The sequence below is a fragment of the Schistocerca piceifrons genome, chromosome 3 (assembly GCF_021461385.2).
Source record: "Schistocerca piceifrons isolate TAMUIC-IGC-003096 chromosome 3, iqSchPice1.1, whole genome shotgun sequence".
NCBI lineage: Eukaryota > Metazoa > Arthropoda > Insecta > Orthoptera > Acrididae > Schistocerca > Schistocerca piceifrons.
The window spans coordinates 833,825,288-833,850,535 of NC_060140.1; positions in this window are offsets into that span (position 1 = coordinate 833,825,288).

Sequence of the window (25,248 nt, forward strand, 5' to 3'; positions counted from 1 at the left end):
GGACTGTCATACACTGGCCGACTAGCAAGTCACAATGCACTCAAAAAATGGTTAAAACGGCTCCGAGGACTATGGGACTTAACATCCGAGGTCATCAGTCCCCCAGAACTTAGAACTACCTCAACCTAACCAACCTAAGGACATCACACACATCCATGCTCGAGGCAGGATTCGAACCCGCGAACGTAGCGGTCGCGCGGTTCCAGACTGAAGCGCCTAGAACCACTCGGCCACATCGGCCGGCCACAATGCACTCAATGGACACACAAGCACACTGTAAGTAAACATAACAACATATTACCTAACAACTACGTAGGTCGAGTGGAACAAACAAGTATTGCTGAGGAAACTTTTAAAAATGCATCTCGTAAACGACTTGCACTAGCATCCTGCAACAGACGTCACTGACATTCTAATTTACCTATCGTCAATGGGTATTGTTCCTTTTAAGAAGTGTATGTTTTCACAAACATACGTTTTCTAAGCATTTTTACCAACTGCTTATTGGCTAACAATACGACCCTCTGATCACCAATCCAATCTGTGGAAAGTGTACAACGCTACCACTTTCCATTTCCACAATATCTGATTTGCAGTGCAAGTTTTATGTGATGCATCTGGTCTAGGACATAACTATAGTTCAGGTATGCGTTGGTGTCTAGTGTAAGTTAATGAGATTGGTGACACATATGGTGGTGCCATCCTAACCCAAGGTGGAAGTAATAGAGGAAGCTCACAGTCACCTACCATTTCGACAACGAGTTTGTAGGGCAACAATTAGGGGCTTGGATAGAGGTATCGGTTGAATGTGAGAAAGCTATATTTAGACTAATATGTGTGGAGTTGTATGCAGTGTGTGAAGAAAGTAGATACTGAGTGACAACTATTGAACTACATGAAAAAAACGTAAATTAGTTACAAACTACGGCGTGCACACACTTTATTCAACATGTAAACGTCACTATAAATATAGGATTTATCCCATGGCATGTTCCATATGCTTGCCATCATTGACGATGATGTGGCGCAGACGAATAGGGGAGTTCTGCATGACCCGCTGCAGTGTCGGAAAATCGATGCTACCGATGCCCTCTTCAGTGGCTGTTTTCAGCTCAACTACGGTTTTGGGGTTATTGCTGTACACCTGTCTTTATTATAGCCTCACAAAAAGTAGTCGCATGTGTTCAGATCCGGAGAATACTGCAGCCAATGGAAGCCCATGCCAGTGGTCTCTGGGTACCCCAGAGCCAGAATGCTGTCCCCTATGGGCTCCTCCAGGACATCAAACACTCTCCTGCTTCGATGGGGTGAAAATCCGTCTTACATGAAGAACATCTTGTCGAAATCAGGGTCACTTTCGGTAATGGGGATGAAATCATCTTCCCAAAATCTTCACTTACCATTCGGTAGTCACTGTGCTATCGAGGAATATTTTACCGATTTTTTCGTTACTGGACCTTGAGCACCACGTAGTCACCTGTTGAGGGTGAAGAAACTTCTCGATCGCAAAATGTGGATTCTCATTCCCCCAAATGAACCAATTTTGCTGATTGACGAACGAGTTGAAGTGAAAGTGGGTCTGCCGACAAACCAAACCATGCATGCACGTACTAATTCCCATCATGCTCCACGAACAGCCGTGCAGTTTGAACGTCCTAACGCAAGCTGTTCAGAAGTTATGATGATTTTATTTCATATAGTGAAACATCCTTGAACAATTTATATAGGACTGTGCTTAACCTGACACACAATACTTTGTTAGCGCAACGCAATCTGACTTTCAAAATTCCCTACAAAAGAATGGCCCTGACTAACATTAAACTATACCTTTCACAAATCACTTACCTCACAAAAATCTTCGCTGCTCAAGCTACTGCAATACAGCAAGCGCCACTACTGCCAGCTAAATAAAAGATTCAAACTACTAAAGGCACTAACTACTGATAGGGATAGTTAGCAAATGAAAGATATTAATAGAGAACAAACAATGTATTTACCTTAATATCATCACAAGTCATAATATATATATCAGTTCATGACAAATTGCAAACCTCCGCCATCTCTCTCCCCACATCCACCACTGCTGGCGGCTCACCTCCAACTGCTCAACGCTACGCGCTGTTCACAGCCAGCTGCCGCTGCCCAACACTACAATGGCGAGTATTACAACAATGCAAAGCAGACACAGACTGCCCACAGCACAGCCAGTGATTGTCATACAGAGGTGGCGTTACCAATAAAAAACCTAAACAGCCTACTTACATAAAGAAAACATAAACAGCCTACTTACATAGCCCCCATGCTCCCCACAAAAATTTTTACAAATGGTGTTGGGCACTGGCCAATACAGATTTGACAAAAATTTTTCATAATTACAATAACAAAGAAATCAAATGCACACACTTATTGATACAATGTTGGTCAAAAGCTCAAATTTTCTCACAGTCCATAAAGACAGTCTTGATCGTTCATTACGGTAAAATAGTAGTGTTTTTCTCAAAGTCTGAGCAGTAGAAGAAAATGCACACGGAAGTAGTGGATTTCCATGCAGTCTTGAAGAAGTAGTGTTGTCCTTCCAACGGAAAGACAGTGCTGACTCTTGACATGCATACAGGTAATGGGCCACAACAGAGCAAACCCACAGCAGAGTCAGTCGAAATTTTGAAGAGTATTGGTAGGTAGGTCATCACAGAGCAGACCCACTGTAGTCCTGGTGGAGATTACGGTATTGGTGGGCCACCAGAGGTGCAGACCCACTGCAGTCCTTGTAGAAATAATGGTATTGATGGATCATCAAAGATGTAGACCCACTGTAGTCCTTGAAGAGATGGCCAGCAGCCATCTGTTGTGACTGTGCAGGTGCACAATCACCATTGAAGAGTCTTGCGGATAATATAGCAAGTCCATAAACCACCACTTGTGCACTCACAAAGTTTTTGAAATTGTCCTTAGAACCAGCAATGCTGTTATCCAGTCCCTTGCTGAGTTATTAACACACGTGCAAACACTAACAGTCCCTACTTCTCACATATTGTCCACATACTATGACCAACAGAAACGTGTGCAGTGAAATGTAACTAACAAGTTAATAATGTCATGAACTGGTGACAATTACAATTTTATAACATAAGAATACAATTACAAAGGTACAAAATACATCATTAAAAACATAATAATACAGATAACATTTGTAGTACAGGCTTTACAAAAGAATAGAAATAAACATATACATCAGTGTTACAAAAATAGTGACATAAGTACATACATAAAATAATGAGAATAGTTTTCGAAACATTAATTTCACACATGAACATTGAAACAGAACAGAATTGTAAACAACTTTACAAAGAAAATAACATATTATTAATGCAACTTATATTTGAGGATAACAGTATTCCTCCTCATAGTGAATATAGCTTAGTATTAGAAGAGAAAAAAAATTCTATGAAACAGTACACAGAGACAGGAAGAAAACAAATACTCAAGGGTACACAAACACATAGTGGGATAACACCAATAGGAAAGGACAGGGTTCGTTTTCAGTGTAACATTTGGTACTGCAGTCCAACCCAAAACTTCATATATCTTTCCTCTTATTTCATCCTTTGTTTCCACCAAAAAAAATTCTATCTAAGCATGCTTTCTGTATTTATATGTTCACACATTTCTTACCTCAACATTTATTTCCAAGAAAATCCTACCTAAACCTGTTTTCCCAATGCATTTCTTCCAATTCATCGCAACTCATTCTCTTAGAGGCTACCCCCTCTTAAGCTAACTTAAACCTACTGAGCTCAGATGCTAAACTAAGGGACGAGGCAATGCAGCATCACATAACAAATCAACACAAACAGCAATGCAAAAAATGCAAATTGGCAAAGCTAGCAGCATAAATGAGCAAAAGTCAAATTCAATAACACTATGCCTGGCAAACAGCAGCAACTTATACCTAAACATGACATAGCGCAAGCAGAAAAAATATTACACTAAACAACAATGCAGATAAGGGAAATGTATATTCACATCTTAATGTCTATGTAATTAAAGTGGTGCACCACAAGAAGTTATTCTACCAAAAAGTTACCAATTACTTGAAAAGAAAATTATGAATGCAGTTACTAGTTCCTTCTTATTGTTCTTTCCTTTCCAAGTGCTCCTTTTTTAAAGAATGTGGATCATAAAATAATTATTTAATAGATCTGTTGACAGAAAGTGTTCACATTAGCAAATGCATTTTATTTTATAAAAGCAATGCTGCAACACAGCTGGAAAACAGATGTCAAATGAAATAAGCAACTATGAAAAGCAAAGCATAAAAATATCATTCAATAGTCATGTGGCATTTCGTAAGTTAGTAGAAATTCTCTCAACTCTCATAGAAAGACGCTTGTCATAATCAGGTGTGCAGATGTAAAAATATTTCTTGTCATTTTATTAGGCATTTCAGTAAATATCGTAAATTAAGAGCTAATGTAATCATATGTTTTCAAGTTCGACCGTGTCGTTTTTGCGATGCTTTCTCTAAAGGAATGACAATGGCCTGGATAATGGCCTTCCCTTTCTTTTTTTTTCTTTCTTCCTGTGCTCTGAAAGGCATGCGCTAATGACTTTTTCTCCAGGCGTCTGACACAGCTGGGTGCCCGCGACGCATTACGTGCAGGTGGTCACTTAACTTTCGTACGGAAATATTTACGACAGCAATTTTCGCTAAAGTGACAGTCTCACATAAAAATACTTCACAGGTCAAGAATTAGCGTTGCAAATCTGTAGAAACAAAATCCTATGAATATAACAGTGTCCAAAAAATGTTCAGTGGCATTGTGATACATTCACACATGATTCACACATGTCATAACTCTTAAAGTACGATTCTTGGTTTCCAACATCCTTTTTCACAAGTCAAGAGTCCCTAAACACTACTCATTATTCCTTACCTTATTCGTCAACACTTGTTCAATATTTCATCATAATAAATACATAGCATAACCAAATTCCTCATATAGCATCAGCTTATTGATCATAAACATACCTCAACAGCATAATACACATCGTCGTCGTAAAAATAACATCATAACACCTCAGTCAAATCTCAAAATCGTCGTAGCTTCCTCCATTAATTAAAAAAATTCTCTGCTCATGTCAAAAGTGTCATCTGCCTCAAACGTACTTTAAAAATCATGAATCCATACCAAATACATCATTCAAAGCTCTCATAGTATCACAATGGTTCCAAAAAAATATGAGCATTTCACAAAGTACAGACAAAATACAATTTCATAAGTGTGAAGTTATCCAACTGTGTAATTGCGTAAACATCTGTCACTGATGTAATAAAAAAATGTTTATCTCTCAGTTAAATGATCAGATAGCTGTGTAATTCTGTGTTAGAGAAATATGGTACCGATGTGTAAAGTTGTATAAGCAAATACCATATTAGCTAGGGTTCCTTGTGGTTGCCACACACATGGTACACAAAGTAGGCGTATACCCCCCTGAGGATAAATGTAATTATGCCCTCAGGTGTTACAAATTACAGCAATGGAATGAAATGTATCACGGAAAACTTTCTTTGTAATTAAAAAATCTTTAAAAATAAATGTTTCAAGTACAAAATTAATCACTCAAATACGTGTACTGTAGCGCTAAATGTGCGTCTTGTTGCAACATAATCTGTGTGGAAGTGTCGTAGTTATCGTCCTCCGAAAGCTAAGTTCTGCAGAAGCCAATGTACTTACCTCATGATAAACAAAAGTGAAATGCTTTGCGTATAGATATCATACTTATTACGCTTATTGCCGTGATGAAGAAAGTACTGTGCTGTAACGTATTGTTGTGCTACAGAAAAGGCTGTCTCCTTGTAGCTATACCATAAAAGTTACTACTAAAACATGTTTTTCTTTCCAGAAGAATTTAGAAAACTGTGCAGATATAAAACAGATACACCGCAAAAGCAACATTGTAAATTGTCACTCATTAGTAGCGTCGTGATAAAAATCGTGTAGCTGTCACATAAACTAACCACTGTGTCGTCTGGTATCTCACAGAAAGTACTTTAAACCCAGAATGTATTTTCAAGTAAACCAAAATGTTGCATTAAAATCTCATTAGCAGTACCAGTTATAATGTTATTTTTCTCGGAGCCAGCCGGCGCACGTGTATGCCTGCGGTGCGAGTCATTGTCTGTCTCTTTGTTGCCGCGCGTCGTTATTGGGATTTGGAGACCTAGCTTCTACAAATTCACCTTGCCGAGAGGGCCCAGCTCTGTTAGAATCCCGCCAGTTCTGATGAAATTCACGTCTGTCGTTTTGTCGGTAGTTTACATAGTTTCTTGTTTGTCGGTCATGTGATGGAGAATTTCTCCCTGAATCGTAACTGCGCGCTGGACCGTTGCGTCTAAAGTTATTCTGTCTCCCTTGATAATAATTGTTTTGGTTCCCATATTGTCTGTTTCTCTGATTGTCTCTGTGATAGTCATTATTGCGGAGAGGTGATCTTTCCCTGTAATTATTACTACTCTGCCAACGGTTGTCATACGGGTGGTGTCTATTTTGGTCACGATTTGTGTGGTGAGAATAGCCTTGTCGCGTCCAGTTATCGTTTCTGTCGTCACGGAATTGTGACGGATGTGACCTGTAGTGATTGTTTTCCTGTTTTCGCATCCCGCGACTGTCTGTGTCAATTTCTAATTCTTGTAACAGTCCCTGAAAAGCTTCAATGTCGTCTTTGCAACGTCCTGCTAAAATAATGTGTCGTAAATGTTCAGGCAATTTGAGTAAGCAAATGCGGATGAGTTCTGAGGGGCTGTATGGGTTTGAAAGATATTGATTCTTATGCAACATGTCTTCAAAATATTTGACAAGACTGGAAAATTCAGACTGTTCAAAGCGTTTCATCATCATGATGCTATGTTTTACACGGTCTTGTGTAGCTTGAGACCAATATGCTGAGAGGAAGGCATGGTAAAACTCTCCTTCACTGTGGCAATCGTGAATTACCGATCGCATTCTTACAGCTGGTTCATTCTCTAAGTAGCCACACATAAATTCTAATCTGTGTTCCAACGACCAGTTGGGAGGAAAACAATGAGAGAATTGATGGAGCCATGCTTGTGGATGAATGTCGTTGCCAGAATTCTTAAATGTTTTGAATTTACGTGTAGTAATGAACAGCTTATAGTCAAAATCATCATGTCGGCAAGTCGCATGTCGGTCATTGTTACGTCGTTTCGGCGGTTCTATCTCAAAATTCGGCGTACCTTGCCAACTTCTTTCACAATTTCCGAAGTGCCCTGTGTTGTTATTTTGTGTCTGTTCCGTATTTGTATGTCCCTCTTCCCGTATTGGGGCGCGAGTGTCCCCTGAAATACGTAATTCTTGTATTACTTGTGCCAACTGATCTTGCACTTCGCGGATTTCTCTTTTGTACTGTGTATTGATTTGATTTTGATTTTGTTTGAATTTCCTAATTTGTTCATACTCTTCTGTGTCAGTGAAGGCTCCAGGTGTTGTGTCATTCAGATCATCATCTACCTTTGTAGATAAGTTAGTGAACTGATCTGAAAGTTCGGCTACTTTATCCGATAGTGTACTTATTTCCTCAGTGTGTTTTTCTGAACCAAGTTTCAGAGTGTCCATTTGTGTTGAAATCGTATCTACTGTGTCTTTTAAGTTTTCTTGACTTTTTGCAAGTTGCGTAACCGAATCGGTAGATGCAACTGCGTCAATTTTAGCTTGCAAGGTGTTGTGATTTTCATGAACAATAGTTTGCAGTTCTTTTATGGCTGCTTCGTGATTCTGTAATGCATTTTCATGACGCGAAAAAATAGGTTGAAAATGCTCACAAATTTGAGTTTTTACGTCATTACAGACTTTTTGACATTTCGATTCAATGTCATGTAACTCAGCAGTTAAATCCTCACGTGTTTGTTCGAGAGTTTGTTCCAATGAGTCTAACTTTTTGAGATTTTGTTCCACTGTGTCTAACTGTTGCTGTGTTTGTCTCTGGTGTTGTTCCATTGTGTCTAACTTTTTAAGATTTTGTTCCACTGTGTCTAACTTTTGAAGCTTTTGCTGTGTCTGTCCCATTTGTTGTATTAATTGTAATAACAATGCATTGGTGTCTGAAACATGTTCCTCAGTGCTTTTCGGCAGTGAATTTACACCGGAAACATTCACATTTTGACAAGCAAAAAATGTGTCTTGACTTATTCGAGAAAACGGTGAGGATCCAAAACCTGAATCTACAGTATTTGCGAGATCGTGTCGTGTCATTTCGGCTTCCTGAGGCGAGCTATTGCCGACCGGTCGATCGATAATGCTTCCCTCTTCACTAATTGTTTCACTGTCCACGCCATTGTTTGACGCCCGCTCCATTTCCCTGTGCACAGTTACCAAATTATTACTTTGAACATTAGTAAATTCATTACTCGGCGGCGCTGATAAGCTACGCTCGTCATCACTATTATTTCTCAGTTTAGTTTGGAGCCTAGTGTTACGTTTTTCACACGGCATTATTGTCACCGTATTTCACACGACAACACAGAAAAACACAATTTGAAGATCAAAAATAAGAGAACACATTAACATAGCACTGAAAATAATATCTAGTTAATTGCAAGCGCAGCTGCGAAATACTTGGTGCAAATCTACATGCATGCCACAACTGTTTTACTATACAACAATGAAAGACTGCAACTACAAAGGAAATTCTCTCTACAATTACGCGCTAGCAATAAACAAAAGCTACACTAAATACACAAACTACAAGAAAAAAATCAGAAGATTCCAGTGAGGTATCCTCGGCTAAGGGTCGACATATGAAACGTCCCCTTTGAACAATTATACACGAGACTTCCCCTTAGAACAATTATACACGACTGTGCTTAACCTGACACACAATATTTTTAGCGCAACGCAATCTGACTTTCAAAACTCCCTACTAAAGAATGGCCCTGACAAACATTAAACTATACTTTTCACAAATCACTTACCTCACAAAAATCTTCGCTGCTCAAGCTACTGCAATACAGCGAGCGCCACTACTGCCAGCTAAATAAAAGATTCAAACTACTGAAGGCACTAACTACTGATAGGGGTAGTTAGCAAATGAAAGATATTAATAGAGAGCAAACAATGTATTTACCTTAATATCATCACAAATCATATTATATATCAGTTCATGACAAATTACAAACCTCCGCCATCTCTCTCCCCACATCCACCACTGCTGGCGGCTCACCTCCAACTGCTCAACGCTACGCGCTGTTCACAGCCAGCTACCGCTGCCCAACACTACAATGGCGAGTATTACAACAATGCAAAGCAGACACAGACTGCCCACAGCACAGCCAGTGATTGTCATACAGAGGTGGCGTTACCAATAAAAAACCTAAACAGCCTACTTACATAAAGAAAACATAAACAGCCTACTTACAATAGTTCAATTATTGTCACCCTGTGTGAATAAGTGTTGTAGCAGTGGTCACCAGAGACTACGAAAAGCCCGTGGAGGAGGGAGGAGGTTAGTGTTTAACGTGAAGTCGACATCAAGGTGATTATAGATGGAGCACAAGCTCATATTAGGCAGAAATGGAGAAGGAAAACGGATCCTGGCTTCCCGTACTGCAGCGAACGACCGTCTCAGGTAGCAAGAGGAGAACCGCACCGGAAATGACCGCGGAGAAGCCCTCGGACGTTGGCGCGCCAGGTACATATAGTCTGCGGCCGCGAGCGTGATTCTCACGTTCTTTTAGGGACTCTGAGGCAGTACCAGGGCTCCTTCACGGGACCAAGCCCGCGTGCTGCAGGCCATTTTCTTCCGCACCCCCTTTAGGCGCCGCGCTTGCACGAACAGCGCATGTTAGCGTAAAGTAGGGACCACACACTTCAATAGGGAACAAGAGACACTTCTCTCGCCTATCGAGAAAAGTAAAATTGTCGTTTCCCCCTTCCCACCCAATAAATAATCCTAAGTGCGAGATGGCGGACGCTCCTAGCGCTTCCCGTGCTATCACCCGCAGCAAGACTGCAACACAAGAGGCGCGAGGATCGACTGCACCAACCGAAACTCGCGCCCCGCCCGCTACCGAAGGCAAGGGAGCGGCTGGCGACGCTCGACAGCTTGGCGCGAAAGCGCAAAAGCAGCTCAAGTCGCGCCGGCTAATCACCGAACTTTTCGGGGCGGACGTCTCTCCCACCAAAATAACTACACTCAACATCACTTTAGACTCACCTGTCACTGGACAGTCATGTACCATTCTCCCACCGACGCCGCAGCCTCAAGAGATCGAGGCAGCGGCGGCGGATGTGGACACAGAAAACCACTACACAGAGCCCTGGCAGGTGGAGGGCCCAAAACGTGGACCCATAAAAACACCAGCACAAACAAGCGAGCAACCAAACTCACCAGGCAACCGAAAGGCGCTGTTGCCTACACCCACTAGTTCATCTCAGGCTAGCAACAGTAACACAAAACAAAACGCAAACACAGCTGTGGCGAACAACAACAAAGCACACAAAGCCACAGCGGTGCTCACACAACTCAAGACTGGTTTCCCCCCAGTCGTTATACAAAACTACGGGAACCTTAGTGCCCTTAATACTGCATTTGCCGGCCGCGGTGGTCTAGCGGTTCTAGGCGCGCAGTCCGGAACCGCGCGACTGCTACGGTCGCAGGTTCGAATCCTGCCTCGGGCATGGATGTGTGTGATGTCCTCAGGTTAGTTAGGTTTAATTAGTTCTAAGTTCTAGGGGACTGATGACCTAAGATGTTAAGTCCCATTGTGCTCAGAGCCATTTGAACCATTTTTTGAACACTGCATTCGCGGAAAGGCACATAAACAGCACATTACACGCAAAGTACTCGGGGGATAGGGCCTCACTGTACGTTGCCACAGACAACGAATACAAAGATCTTCTGACCTTCCTCAAAGATCGGAAGATCGAACATTACACGTACAGAACGCTGGACGAGAAAACCCAGCAGTACGTGATCAAGGGAGTGGATCCCAGTAGCCCCAACGAGACAGTACATGCGGCCCTTTGTTATCTGGGATTCGACTGTAAAAGTGCCTCCCGGATGACAGGGTTCCGTACACACGCACCGTTACCACACTACATGGTCGAGTTAGCCGACACGGCTGATTCCCGCGCCATCCTACAATAAAGAGCTTTCTGCGGATGAACGTACGTGTAGAACTTTACGAACCACCCAACGTCCCCCAACAATGCAACAACTGCCAGCGATTCGGCCACTCGGCCCTCCGCTGCGGCCTGGCACCTCGCTGCCGCGGATGCGCTGGCAACCACAGATCCAACACTTGCACACAAACACAGCCAAACCAGCGACGCTGTGCCAACTGCGGTGGGCCCCATGCGGCAAACTTCAGACAGTGCAGCTCCTACGAACAGGCGCTGAAGTGTAAACAAGACAAGAGCAGGGTACTGTACGACATACCACGCCCAAGGCCAGCGCCGAACCCAGTAAGGAACGGCGTAACGTTTGCCACGGTTGCACGTCCTGGCGGAACGGCACAGGCCGCGGAACCTCAGCGCCCTACACACACACGTAAAACAACCGCTGCAACAGCCACACAACAGCGACAGACAACACCTGAACCCAACAAGCATCGGTACCAACACCTATGCCCCCAAACAACACGACCCCACTCCCAGAAATCACGTGCTGCGAAGAAACGCACGCTATACAGGAAACCACATCCACACAAGAACCCCCCGAACCCCAAGCCCAGAGGAGGAATAGACGTACACGCAAACACTGGGGGGGGGGGGGGGGGGACACGAAATCACCACAACAGGCCACGCAGCAACAACAGAACAGCAACACACAGGAAAACAGTCAACAAGACACCGAGACTGTAACTCACACTACCATCCCCCTCACCACAGAAGTAACGCAGGCGCCACAACCTCTGTCACAAAACACAAATGCCGCTCCTAACAACACACCAATACCCACACAAGCGGCCACTAACTCCACAACAGCACCTCAGGCTGCCACACCCAACACCAACACACCACCAGGGGGAATACTGGAAACACTATTCCCCCGACACACGACCGTTCAAATCCTTACCAAGGTGCTGACGGCCGTCACTACACGCATCACCCAGTTCACGAGCGCCAAACCCGGGCAATACCGGGCTGTCATACACACTGCCATCACAACTCTCTTTCACACCCTTACATGAATAATATGCCACATCCGCCCTATAACGCAGACCCGCACACACTATCACGGATCCTGTTCTGGAATGCAGACTCGATCCACAACAAAATGGCAGAATTTGCCGCGTTCATGGAGCGCAAGGGAATCCTTGTCGCGCTACTGAGCGAGACTAAACTGAAACCGCACAAACAATTAAACTTTCCTGGCTACTGCGTCTATCGTACCGACCGACCGGGCGACGCCGTGGCAGGTGGAACTGCAATCGTCATACACAAAGACTTTGAGCACACAAACATAGAGCTCCCTGAACTGGAAAAAATCGAGGCTACGGCCGTCAGAGTCAAGTTCAACAGAGTCTACACCACACTGATATCGCTATACAACAGCCCTGCAGGCATTTCAACACGCGATATCAGCACATTACTCAACATTTCACCGCGAGTAATAGTCGCTGGAGATCTGAACGCAAAACACCCAGAATGGAATTCACGCATACGAAATCCGAACGGCAAAAAACTGTATGAACATTCACTAGGCAGAAACTACTGTTCGTCAGGATAGAGGTCAGGAGCGGAGGGCGTTGTAAAATGAAAATTAATTGAGTGGAATGAACCCAGTTAATTCTTGTAATGATGGTACAGTGGTGCCTACGTAGGGCCGAGCAGCCCCTAGAGGAGCGACTACCCGGGGCCGAGGTCAGAAGCTAAGAGAGCGCGGAGCTGTTTACATGCCGTCCTCGCCGCTCCCGGCCGCGTCCCCACGTGATCACACGATTAGTCTCTGATTGGAGGATTGATTCCGCCAACGCGCCTTGCTAGTAGCGTACCCCCGTCAGCGCAACCAACCCGTGGGATTTGAGTCTGATCGAGGAGCACGTTGCAGGAATGTGCCGACCATGGTCTTCCGGCCAGCACCTTCCACCACAGTATGCCCAAGCCGGCTACGGCCGAACATTTTGCATGGAAAATTTTATTTAATGGAATTTTGTCGGCAATGATCCCCCTTGGGGGGGTCTCCTCCCTGCACATCCTTTCCCCTTCCGAAGAAGGCTCTCTGGATGAAAGTGAGTGAGCTTATTCTAATTGATTATTCCATTTAAAAAATATATGCAAACATGTGCAAAAGTTAAAACGTGGCCTGAAGGGCCTGAAGGAAGGCTCTTGAATAACAAACTCGTAAAGTCGGTGCGACGGCAGTGGGGCGTCGCCATGCTGTGAGTGTGTGTCGGCGGTATCAGTGGTGGTGGGTACCCAGGCGATGACGAGGGGCACCGGAGCACAGCACACTGAAACACTCCACCCTCGTGGGGGTGAGAGAATGCTCCCAGGCCTAACAGTCACAAGGGGGTTTTTCCCCGTAATATTACTTTGAGTTCTTAAATCTAGGATTACAATGGTAATTGCACAAGTGGGTGAATGAGAACATTACAAAAGACAAAAATTTAAAGAGAAAACAAAATGATTTACATGAGAGTTAAGACTCGACAGTTAAATTGTTATTCCATAGAGTTTACATAGAAATACAAATCCGTTATAAAATTAGTTCATTGACCTGACACCTAGACTACAACTTAATTCTAAGGGGGGGGGGGGGGGGGGGGGTCATGCCTGATCGCATGCACCAAGGTTGGCAGGTAGTTTCAGGTGTGATATTCACCTTCAGGTTGTGGGGGCGGTACTACTTCTCGGAAGGAAGTGAAACATTTGCAAACCCTCTTTTACGGAGTATCCAGGATACTATAATCAGAATCATTACAATGATGATTACCGAACCAGCGCTGGGTAATACAACGGTGGTTAATCGCTTAGTTTGGTGCCAATCAGCAATATGTGAGGCCACTCGGTCAAGAGCAACTTGGTTGTGTTCCTGGGTAAGGGGATGATTGATCGATTGGAGTAGATCTGAATCATTGGTATTCGGTAAATTCTTTAGCTTCTCATGGTGATGGAGTTTAAAAGAAAGTTCAGGAAGGTAGAAGGTAAATGTGGGAATGGTGACATGAAAGGTGGAGTGCAATTGATCTGATATACTCATTGAAGCAGCGTATACGTCACATCTTGAACTATTATACACTAGGCCACTATTATTCAGTGTTACCCGGTACGATTCAGTCTCTGACATTGAACGGTGGCACACCAGGGTGGCGTTGACAGTCTGTGGAACAGCGAACAGAAAACTGTTGCCAACAGGCTGAATTATTGGTTGACGAAGTGAGACTAGAACACGAGGACATGGAGGTGTAGTAGTTTCAGCTAAAAACAGTGACATCTCGCACTCAGTAGTGTTAGTGCGTAAAATTAGCGTGGAGCACAAGTAATGTGTTGTATGGAAGCAACTGGATAGTTCAGCACGAGAGAGAGTGGCGTGAGTTTGTCGATCCCGACTAACTACTAAAAATTCTTGAGTCTGCCAAACAACATGGTGGTGAAGGGTAGCCCAAGAGACTGGAAAAGTGTATATTTGATAGCACTCGTATTCGCAATTTGCGCACGTGATTGGCAACCTCATTCGCATCCGAATACCATCAGAATTACGGGTAAGTCGGACCTCCAAAGCAGCATAGTAAAAGGGGAGGTTGCTTTCCCGCACAGCATAAAGCATTTGTTTAGGGGCCAAAATTTGCGACGACACATTGTGTAGCACGTGCAAGAAGGGCTCTGAAGGTAACAGATGTGGACTGAGCTTTCCTTGCAGTCCGAGTTGAATGGCCGAGTGTAACATGTGCACGTGTAACTGTACTGTGTGTATATTAAATAAAAGAATCTGCGTGGTCTTCATAATGTCCAATGTGATAGTCAGATTACGTAATCCCGAGCGAAGATGAGTCCACTCTTGGTTAAAGGATTGTTCAAGTGCACCATAGTGTCGTGTTAATCTGTCGGCTACAACTTGTATTTGTCTAGTTGTGGCTAACAGGTTATTCTCAAGATGTGTCAGGCGCACCTGTTGATGCACCAACACTTCGTGATTAACTTGTGTTTCCGAAAGCGCTTGCTGTGTGCCCAAATCCCAGCGTTTTGCGTCTGTTTCGTCAGGAGTCCCAAAGACAGATTTTAATAATGTACCTCCAAAGGGCTACCAGGCTCGTTTGAAACGAGGCAGTGGTACTGCATCCCTAATACTGTTCAATTGACTTTGAAGGGTTGAAATAATTCTAGTCACTTCCCACAAAGATCGGAGAAACTCATGTTCCTTCTTCTGCGTCAAGAAGGTTTCATATTTTGACAATTGCTGATTTGTATCATATAAAACACGATATTCCTCTTCTAATAATGTTAAGTTGACATCAGCTAACACAATAGCATAATGTGGAGTATGCACCAGATTGTGACGACTTCCAAAAAGCACGCCAGATGTGGAAGGGTAGACGTGAAATGGAGGCGCCTTAACGGCGACGACGACAACCATTGAGATTAACATGCTTCCCATTGCGGATGATAAATTGACAGCCATTTGAACGGAGGTTGCTTACAGCTTCCAATGTTGATAACGGTCGACTGCGAGAGAAAGTATTAGTGACCCTACAAGTAAAAATTTCCTGGCTTACTTGATGAGTAATTCAGAGATGACAGAGGGGGTACAACGTTGTAGCAATAATTACCTGGCAAGCAGCGACGATGGACCCGTTCAGTCACGCACACTGATGAAGAAGGCCACGAAGTAGAATCACGGCCGGCAACCAACAGTTTGGCAACCGTGGGGGTAGCAAGGCGGCAAGAGAATGGTGTAATTCAACACTGAGTATCCGCTGATCAATGACGCGTCAGCAAAAAAAGACGCTGAACGCGGAGGCAGTACTACGCAGCACAGACTAAGCGTAACTCGCTGTAAAAAATTTTTCAACCTGCTATGGGACGAACGCCAAGTGTCGTTAATTAATTTGAGATTTTATACGAAGAAAGTTTTTTTTTTTTTTTAATAAAATGAGAAGGAATCCTGTGATCGCGGTGTAAACCTGCACAGCCTAGGCACCTCCCACGCATTGGCCACTACGCAGGGGCACCCACCCCGCTAAGGCTCGACACGGCGATACAGGTGAAGTACTTCATAAATTTCAGAAATAATATTGAGTGGTTTTTCAGCTGTAGAAAACCCGAATGAGGGTAGGACAACTCAAGTAACTCAATAATCATAGGATCTTTACTTACAGAAGTGATCAATAGAGAGATTAACTGTACTGAAGTCGGAAATGAATGTTAGCGACAGCGAGTCTGTTGCTCGTGAATACAGAGGCTGGGCGTGAAGCAGTGGAGGCGGCGCAGCGCAGCTTTATCAGCGCTGAGCCGGCAGAGTGCTGAGCTCAGATAACAGCGTCAGAGAGCGCTAGTGGCTCTGCGTCCGAGACTAAGACATTGTAAGTGCAACTTAAAAGCAACAGTTTATTGCAAAGCAATAATAAACGAATAGCTGATGTCACAAAGTTGTTGATTCCATTTCAACAGAACAACTTAAGTGTTCAACAGGTAATTTGATTACGTTGTTGATTAAAAGAAACTGCTACTGAACATAACGTACATACGTACGTACTTCCCTTTCCCCTTCCGAAGAGCGGAGGGCATAAACGATAAAAGCCTTGTTCATGTACTTAGTATATGACAATAGAGGTCTGGTAACATCAACAAGTTACACCAAGGTAGTGTGGATATGAACAGTGTGAGTGTGTTGTAAGTTGTTATTGGGCGTATGAAGTGTTGTGTAAATGTGTGACTAATGGTAGCTGATGGCGGATACGAACTGAAGGCCAATAGGTGCTATCAGAGATACTTCCAGTCGAGAAACAATGAAAGTTAAGGGAATACCGAATATGACACAGAAATAACGTATAACCATAAAGTGTACTAACATTAATCATAACTATAAATTGATAACAATAAAACATGACACTGAAGTAATGATAATTGACAAGAAATAAAATAAAGGGAATATTTCCCGAACATAAACCTCCGAATCGGATACGAAATCCGTCAGGGGATGTTGTTTTTTAGTCGGTTGACGAAGTGCATAAGGGACTACGTCAGTAGAATCCGACAGTGTGTGTATATAACAACATTGTTCTGGAAAGTGCAGTTTGCACTGTCAGATGGTGAAAAGCAACTAATCCGTTCAGCAACGGAAAAGGCTGCCATTTGGGGAACGGTATCTGAATCTTTGGCAGAATCCGATGATTTTGTAATGGAATTGCCATCTAGAAGAAAGTGGCGTTGTATAAAATGTAATAAAAGAGCGTCTGGGGCTCAGTTCATTTGTGGTTGAGTGCCAAAAGCGTAGTGTGAGCGCAAATTGTCTCACGGTAATTGATGTATGAATTGTTTTGTGGTCAACAGAGGAGCCTAGGATTCGGTGACGTGTAAGTACAAGTTCGCGGTGCGAATGAGCTACCTGCGAGTGACTCGACTATTAAGTTCAGCAGTGCATTAGTGCAATCTGCAGACTTGGATTGATGATTATATAATTTGCAGGGCAATGGAGCAACCTGCGGACAGTGCTAAGGCAACCTGCCTAATAATTGAGGGGTAGGCAGTGCATTGGAGCTATCTGCGATACCGTGGTTCAGCGGGCCTAAGGGCGTCCGTCTGACTCAATAAGAATTAGTGTAGGCACATGGGTTTCCTGCGATACATGGAATAAAAGTGTCAGCGGCGTTATTAGCGACCTGCTGTACTAGGAAAATGTCGACTGTTCAAGCAATAAAAATAGCTCCGAAGCTAGAATAGCATACATGCATAAATAGCGTCACTTTTTGTGCGCGCAGTACATAACACTACATAAAATGAAAATCATGAACTATAAATCACTAGCGCTAGCATAATGACATACTTAAACACAATCACATATATTGACAGGAAAATAAAAACACAATGATGTATAATAATAACGCTGTAAGTAGTCGGAACGCTCAACGTTAACATGTAACACTGGCTACGTGGGGCTTGCCGCTAGGCTGCGTGTGTGTTAGTTTTAAAACCGACGATATCAAATTGAACTGAAAGGACAACTAGGCACAGTTCCAGTAGCGCTTGCATCACCGGCTAGTTAGGGGCAAACTACGTATCCCACAATGGATCATCGGCCGATATTTTGGGGCAAGACTGCAACAAAGGAGAACAATATCTCGGTGTAAATGGGTGGTAAGATTAAAAGACCGGTACTGTCGGAGGAGGGTACCTAACATGTTGTAGGGGCCTCCTCATCGACAGAAGAAGGAAAACAGGATAGAACAATGACCACGGCGGCAGAGTAAAATAAATGGGGAGGGCAAAAATAACTGCGTAGCAACCAAGGAACAATCGCCCACAGGTGTACGGCAGCCCGGACGATTGGTCGTTTGTGCCTCGTCAGTAGTGTGAAAAACCCGTGGCACTGCATTGGTTTGCCCATATCTGGCCTTGTCCAAGGAAGATAACGTTAAATGTACTCATATTTCGATGTGTAAGAGGGTTGGGGCTGTAATTTGTAGCTTATACAATGAACCAAAGCAGTAGTGAAACTTCACTTACAGGATTGGCAGACTAAGGTATGCAGAATAATGTAAATTGTTAAGAACTTCGTGTGATTTATCCAGCTAATGTGAAACAAAACAAGGAAAAGAATTTGAACAATGAATCATATCTACTTAATATTTATGTTAAGATTTATTGGGATGTTTGAATGAATTTTGTTTGCCGTGTCTTCCGGCTGCATGAAAGAAACCAGCTTGGAGCTGTTAGCGAACGCGCAGCGCGCGCGTAGGTGCGGAGTAGGCACCGGCACGTCAGCGGTTATGTGAGACGGCGTGTAGCCGCGAGAGACCGGCCGCTACTGCAGCGACAAATATCACGCGCTTAGCGTGTACAGAAATAACGATGAATTAGAAATTGCTAATTATCTAGAATAAGAGTTTTTTTTAAAAAAAAGCTGTTAGTTATATAAAATGATAGTAAATGCATTGTAGTCTGTCATACACGGAGGATAGGGCAGTAATTTGCGGTTTGTTTTTGTAACTACTCGGATGCGCCGCGTGTTGAGACGCTGGAGGCGGCAACGCACGTGGTGATAAGACACGTCATCGCGCGGAGCGCTGTTACTGGCTGAGAAAAAATGATGGCCTCTGGCCAGTTCTTGGCGAGGAGATGGGACAGCGCTGAAGAGAGGAGGGGAGGCGACAGCTGATGTGTTGCCCCGCCAACAGCTGGTCCCGTAAACAAAGCGTACGAGGCGTATGCATTTCAAGTCCTGGCTTTATCTGTTCCGATTACTTACGATTAGCTGCAGCAAATACAGAACTACGACATATAGTACATTACACTAGACGTCAACGTAACAAGTATTAAGAAAAGCTCGGAGTAAAAATACTCCACATGTACTGGTTTGCCAAATAGATGGCAATAGAGGACATTGAAGAATATTATTCGGAGTTAGCAGCCGCGGTACTGCCAACACCAAGTGTAATGGTTGCATTTGAAGCAAGTCACTTGCGTGACGTCTAATGCGTGGCATTGCTTGCAAAACATAAAACATAATCATACATATAAAAATGAGCAAAAATACATGACAGGGCTGGAAATTGACAATTGAGTATGGCTGGGAACTCCGTGGTGGCCAGGCACGTCTTGCTTCCAAGTCCCTGGAGAAAATGACTTAAATTAAGCTGCAATAAAACGTAACATAAAACTCTAATTAGGCGTGATTAATCACGCGACCTCAACCCATAAGGGTGTCGATTCAGCAAAGGGTATTTACAACCCTGTGGAGGTAATCTCCTCCGTTTTTTCTTTCGTCTTTGTTCCACTTGAGGTGGGGGTGACACAGGCGGATCGGGGGCTGCGACCTGTTGTTGTGATACAGCCCTACCGTGGTAAGGTTGCAGGCAGTGAAAGTGCACTATCACCGTACGATCGGTTAATTGCAGTTCTGCATTGACTGGTGAGGTCAACCGTACAATCCGATACGGGCCTTCAAAGCGGTGAGAGAACTTTTTAGTTCGTCCCTTTTTGATTGCCGGGTTTCGTAGTAACACTAAATCACCTGTTTGATAAGCCGGTAAAACAGCATTTTTTTCTGCCTGTGCAACTGTTTATTAGTAGCTTTGATATTATTCCTCTTTACCTTATACCAGATCGCTTTTAGCCGGCGGGATAAACCTTTTACTTCCTTTATTTCTACACCTTGAGGTAGTTTGTCTATTTCGAACGGCGAATTCATCGGCCGTCCAAACACAGCTTCGTAAGGGGTATACCCCGTGGATTCATGTATTCGGGTGTTGTATGCAGAAGAAATATACGGTACATATCTGTCCCAATCAGCGTGCGTTTTTGCAACATAATAGGATAATATTTTACAAATTGTTCAACGCGACCGTTGGCTTTAGGATGGAAGGGAGTTGTACGCCATTTTTTTATTCTTAGCAATTTACAAACTTGTACAAATAAAGCAGACATGAAATTGGTTCCTTGATCCGTTAAAATGGCATCAGGACTTCCAAAAGGTAGTATCACACGATTTACAAACTCTCTCGCCACAGTTTCAGCTGTCATGTCGGGGAGAGGAACCAAAATTAGATAACGTGAAAAGTGATCAATAACAGACAAAATGTATTTGTTACCTTGTTGCGACTGTGGAAAAAGACCTTGGAAATCTAAAGCAAGAATTTCGAAGGGTGAAGATGCCTGAGGAAGTGTTTGCAGCGGCACTCGCGGATGCCTATTTTGTGCTCGTTGTGCACACGGCAGGCGAGATCTTACATACCTGTCCACGTCACGTTGTCGGTATTGCCACCAATAACGTGTCGCAATTAGAGCATTCGTAGCGCGTTTTCCGCTTTGACATGCATGGATTGTATCATGGCATTGCCGTATTATACGTTTCTGCAAGCATTCCGGTATTACCAAACGATTTCCATGGGGAGTTCTTCGATACAAAAGGTCGTCTATTACTTCAAATTCTGGCAAGGTGGCGTATCTTTGACATTGAACGTCCACGTGCTGTGATTCTTTTAACTCTTCAGTTGATCTGATTGAATGACACGCACTTTTCTACTTAACGCATCAGCATTTTGATGCAACCGACCAGGCTTGTGCCGAACTTCAAAATCATATTCTGACAGTTTCATGGCCCAGCGCATAAGTTTGCTGCTAGGATCTTTAAGATTCAATAACCACTGCAGAGCAGAGTGATCGGTAAGAACTGTAAACTTGCGACCATAAAGGTAACATCTAAAATAATTAATTCCAAAAAGAAGGGCAAGCAATTCCTTTTCTGTAGTACTGTAATTAGTTTCTGCTTTATTCAGTTGACGAGAGGCATACCCAACGGGTTTTTCCTCACCATCTTGCACTTGGCTTAGGACACATCCTACAGCAAAATCAGATGCGTCACAAGATAAAATAAAAGGCTCAGCGAAGTCTGGGTAAACAAGTAGAGGTGAACTAGTTGTTAAAATAGTTTTCACTGTTTGAAAGGCGGTCGAACATTCATCCGTTCAAACAAAAGGAGTATTCTTTTTCAACAATTTAGTAAGTGGTTTGGGAATAATAGCATAATCTTTAACAAAACGGCGGTAATAATTTGCAAGGCCAAAGAAGGATTGTAATTCCTTTAAATTTGTTGGAATAGGAAAAGTGTCTACTGCTTCAGTTAATCGCGGATCTGGCTTGACTCCCCTGGAACTGATGACATGACCTAAATACTGCACTTGTGATTGAGCTAAAGAACATTTTTCTAATTTTAAGCTTAAATTAGCATTCTGCAAGCGCAACAGTGCACTGCGTAGATGTTCAGCATGTTCAGCAATGGATTTTGAAAATATAATTATATCATCAAGATACACAAGGCACATAGTAGGTTTCAACCCACGTAATAGCAGATCTGCAAATCGCTGAAAGGTTGCTGGCGCGTTGCGAAGCCCAAAAGGCATCCTTAAGAATTCATATAAGCTACCAGGAACTACAAAAGCTGTCTTAGCTCGATCTTGAGGAGTAATTGGAATTTGGTGATACCCACTGCGCATGTCTAATGTTGTGAAGTACTGGCAATTGCCCAGACGATCGAGTGTTTCATCGATCCGGGGTAATGGATAATGATCTGGAGTAGTAACTTTGTTTACTGCTCGCATGTCTACACAGAGGCGATAGGATTTTTCTCCGTCCATAGATTTCTTTGGAACGACTACAACTGGGCTAGACCACGCACTAGAAGAGGGTTGTATTATTCCTGCTTCTAGTTGCTGTTGTATAGTTTCCTCTACCACTGACTGAAGATGGTAGGGAATTCGGTACCCTTTTTGAGCTATTGGCCTAGAATTTCCGGTTGGAATCTCATGCTGGATTAGATCTGTTGCTGGTAAATATTTCCTGTCTTCAAACAACCATGAATACTCATTCAATACTTCATTTATTAGCTTTTGTTCATGCAATGGGAGGTGACTAAGCTTAGCTTTAAACTTATCTGTCAGATGTGACATGATTGTCAAAAGGTGTTGAGAGGCGGCAGCAGTCTTTTTCTTTTTCAGAGAAGGGGTTCTCATGTGCAACTCATCTTCTGTGATAACCTGTAAGCTGGCTAATACTGTACCACGCGGTATTAAAGCTTGCTTGTGACTAAAATTATCTAAACATACGGGTACGCAATTTTCTTTCTGTACTTGCTGCGCTTTGCACAGGCTACGTTTTACGTGGACCTGCATCTGGTTAAGAGTTTCATTCTGGCAGAGTGGATCTACCAAGAAATGAACCTCTTCGGATTCACGTATCCCGACAGGCCCCCAAAGGATCATTCCTGTGCCTTCTGGTATCTCCATGGGATTATCGGCTTTTAGCATCGTTACGGGAGACTCCGATAGTTGGGAAACGGATCCTTTTTTCCCAGCTCCGCTCGCCCGCAACGTGCAGTCACGTCCAAAACGGTGCACGTTGTCGCCGAATTGGACGGTATTTAACCTATAGTCAATAACCCCCTGGAAATGACGCAGAAAGTCACTTCCCAGGATGATGTCGTAATCCGTGCGCCTGTTCCGTACAACCTCCATCGTAAAAGCATATTCTGTGGAGTCCAACATGAACTCAACGCAACAGCTGCCATCAGGTTTCACTATGCCGGGACCAATACCACTGATATGGTACCGCGGCGGTTGCAATGTTCTTTTATCTCTCTTCGATAAGAATGCCAAGCTGATCTGTGCGCCTGTGTCAATTAGCACTCGTATTGGTTTGCGGCCTCTAACACCATCGACAACCACGCTTGCCACCTGCTTGATTCCCTTATCAACTAGGGGGGGTCACTATTTTTAATGGGGGCCGGGAGGGGTGGCACTTCCTGCCCCGCGGCCGTTTCCCGAATTCTGTGGTTGGTTTGCATTTCGCCTGGAATTTTCAGGCGGTTGTGGCCTATTTGGACAATGCACGCTTTGGTGACCCATGTTCGTGCACTGATGACAATATGGCACGCGACATTGCTCTGCCACATGTCCTTGTCTATTACAGCGCCCACACTTAGTATCGTTGGAAAAGACACGTCGGGGCTCGGTTTGCCGCGCGGAGACGGCCACAAATCGGCTCGCCTCCTCTCTCAAGAGTGCTAATCGCACGGCTTCGTGTAAGGTGCGGGGGGAAGCTACCTTGATTTCGCCCCCTATTTGAGGGTTTATGCCACGAATAAATACGTCCGTCGCATGACATTCTGATTCTTCCAACAGAACTTCGTTACGAGCAGAACTGGCACTTAGTGCGTACATGTGGCATGCAACGCTTCTAATCCTGTCCGCGAATGCTTCTAAATCTTCACCCGTTTTTTGCTTAAGGGTGGAAAGCAAGTCGCGATAGTAACCAGTATCACGTTTGTCTGTATACCTTTCAATCAACCCTGTTGCAGGGGACCGGAAGGTAGGGGCATTTTTCAAGCTCTCGACCGAATGCACGTAGTTCCGCGCTTCGCCGGTGAGTTTCATTTTCATCACGTTTAAGAGAAATTCATGTGGCCAACCGCAAAGCTTTCCGATGTCCTGGATATTCTGGACAAGCGTTTGAATATCCTCGTGCGGCTTTCCAGCGAACGCCAGAATAAACGCTACTGCTGGGAAGCTCTGCACCAAAGTAGAGGTGGCTACTGCCACAGGTGATTCTGCACTAGTGAGTGGTGGAGTCACCTGCTTCGGCTGTTCTTCCACTAGCACTTGCTTAGCAACATTAGATTGCGGAGAAGCCATTTTAAGATCATCTATCTGTTGCTTAAGCTCCGCGTTGGTTAAAATTAGTTGATTTAATTGGGACTGCAGCGCCAAGAGGGGATCTTTATCCTCTCCGGCTGCTCCTGCCTCCGGTTGCTGCCTGGTTATCGGCATGTTACAATAGTGTGGGCATCTACACCACCGTAGCGTCGCTAGCGACTTACATTATTTGGTGGCGTGTAGACGACGGACGGCGGCGGTGTCGACGAGCAGCGGCAGGCGCGTTGATCAGGCGCGGGCGCAGCAGGCGGCGGGCGACAGCACGGACAGCTGCGACGGCGGGGCGGCGCGAGGGCCGCACCCCGGACCGTGGCGCAGGCGCTGACCCGTGGCAGCTACGGACAGCGGCGGCGGCGGCGGCGGCGGCGGCGGCGGCGAGCGTGACTGCATCGCGGACCCTCCTCGGCTCGCGTCCGGCGGCGAACTGCGTCACGCTTGTGGCGCACTAGTGCGCGGCCACTCACATTCTGCAACGCAGGCGACCGGCTGGCACGCGCATGGCGCGCTGCAGCCTCGCCACGTTCGATCTAGGTTCTTTTACTTGCTCAGCCTCGGCCCCTTTGTAGTACTCATACTCAGCTGATGAGTTGATTTTACAACTGTAAGGTGGGTCGTATCCCACTTCTGACACCAGTTGTTCGTCAGGATAGAGGTCAGGAGCGGAGGGCGTTGTAAAATGAAAATTAATTGAGTGGATTGGACCCAGTTTATTCTTGTAATGATGGTACAGTGGTGCTTACGTAGGGCCGAGGAGCCCCAAGAGGGGTTGCCGTCTGCTCATCAGAGAGGCAGAGGCTAGAGGAGCGACTACTCGGGGCCGAGGTCAGAAGCTAAGAGAGCGCGGAGCTGTTTACAAGCCGCCG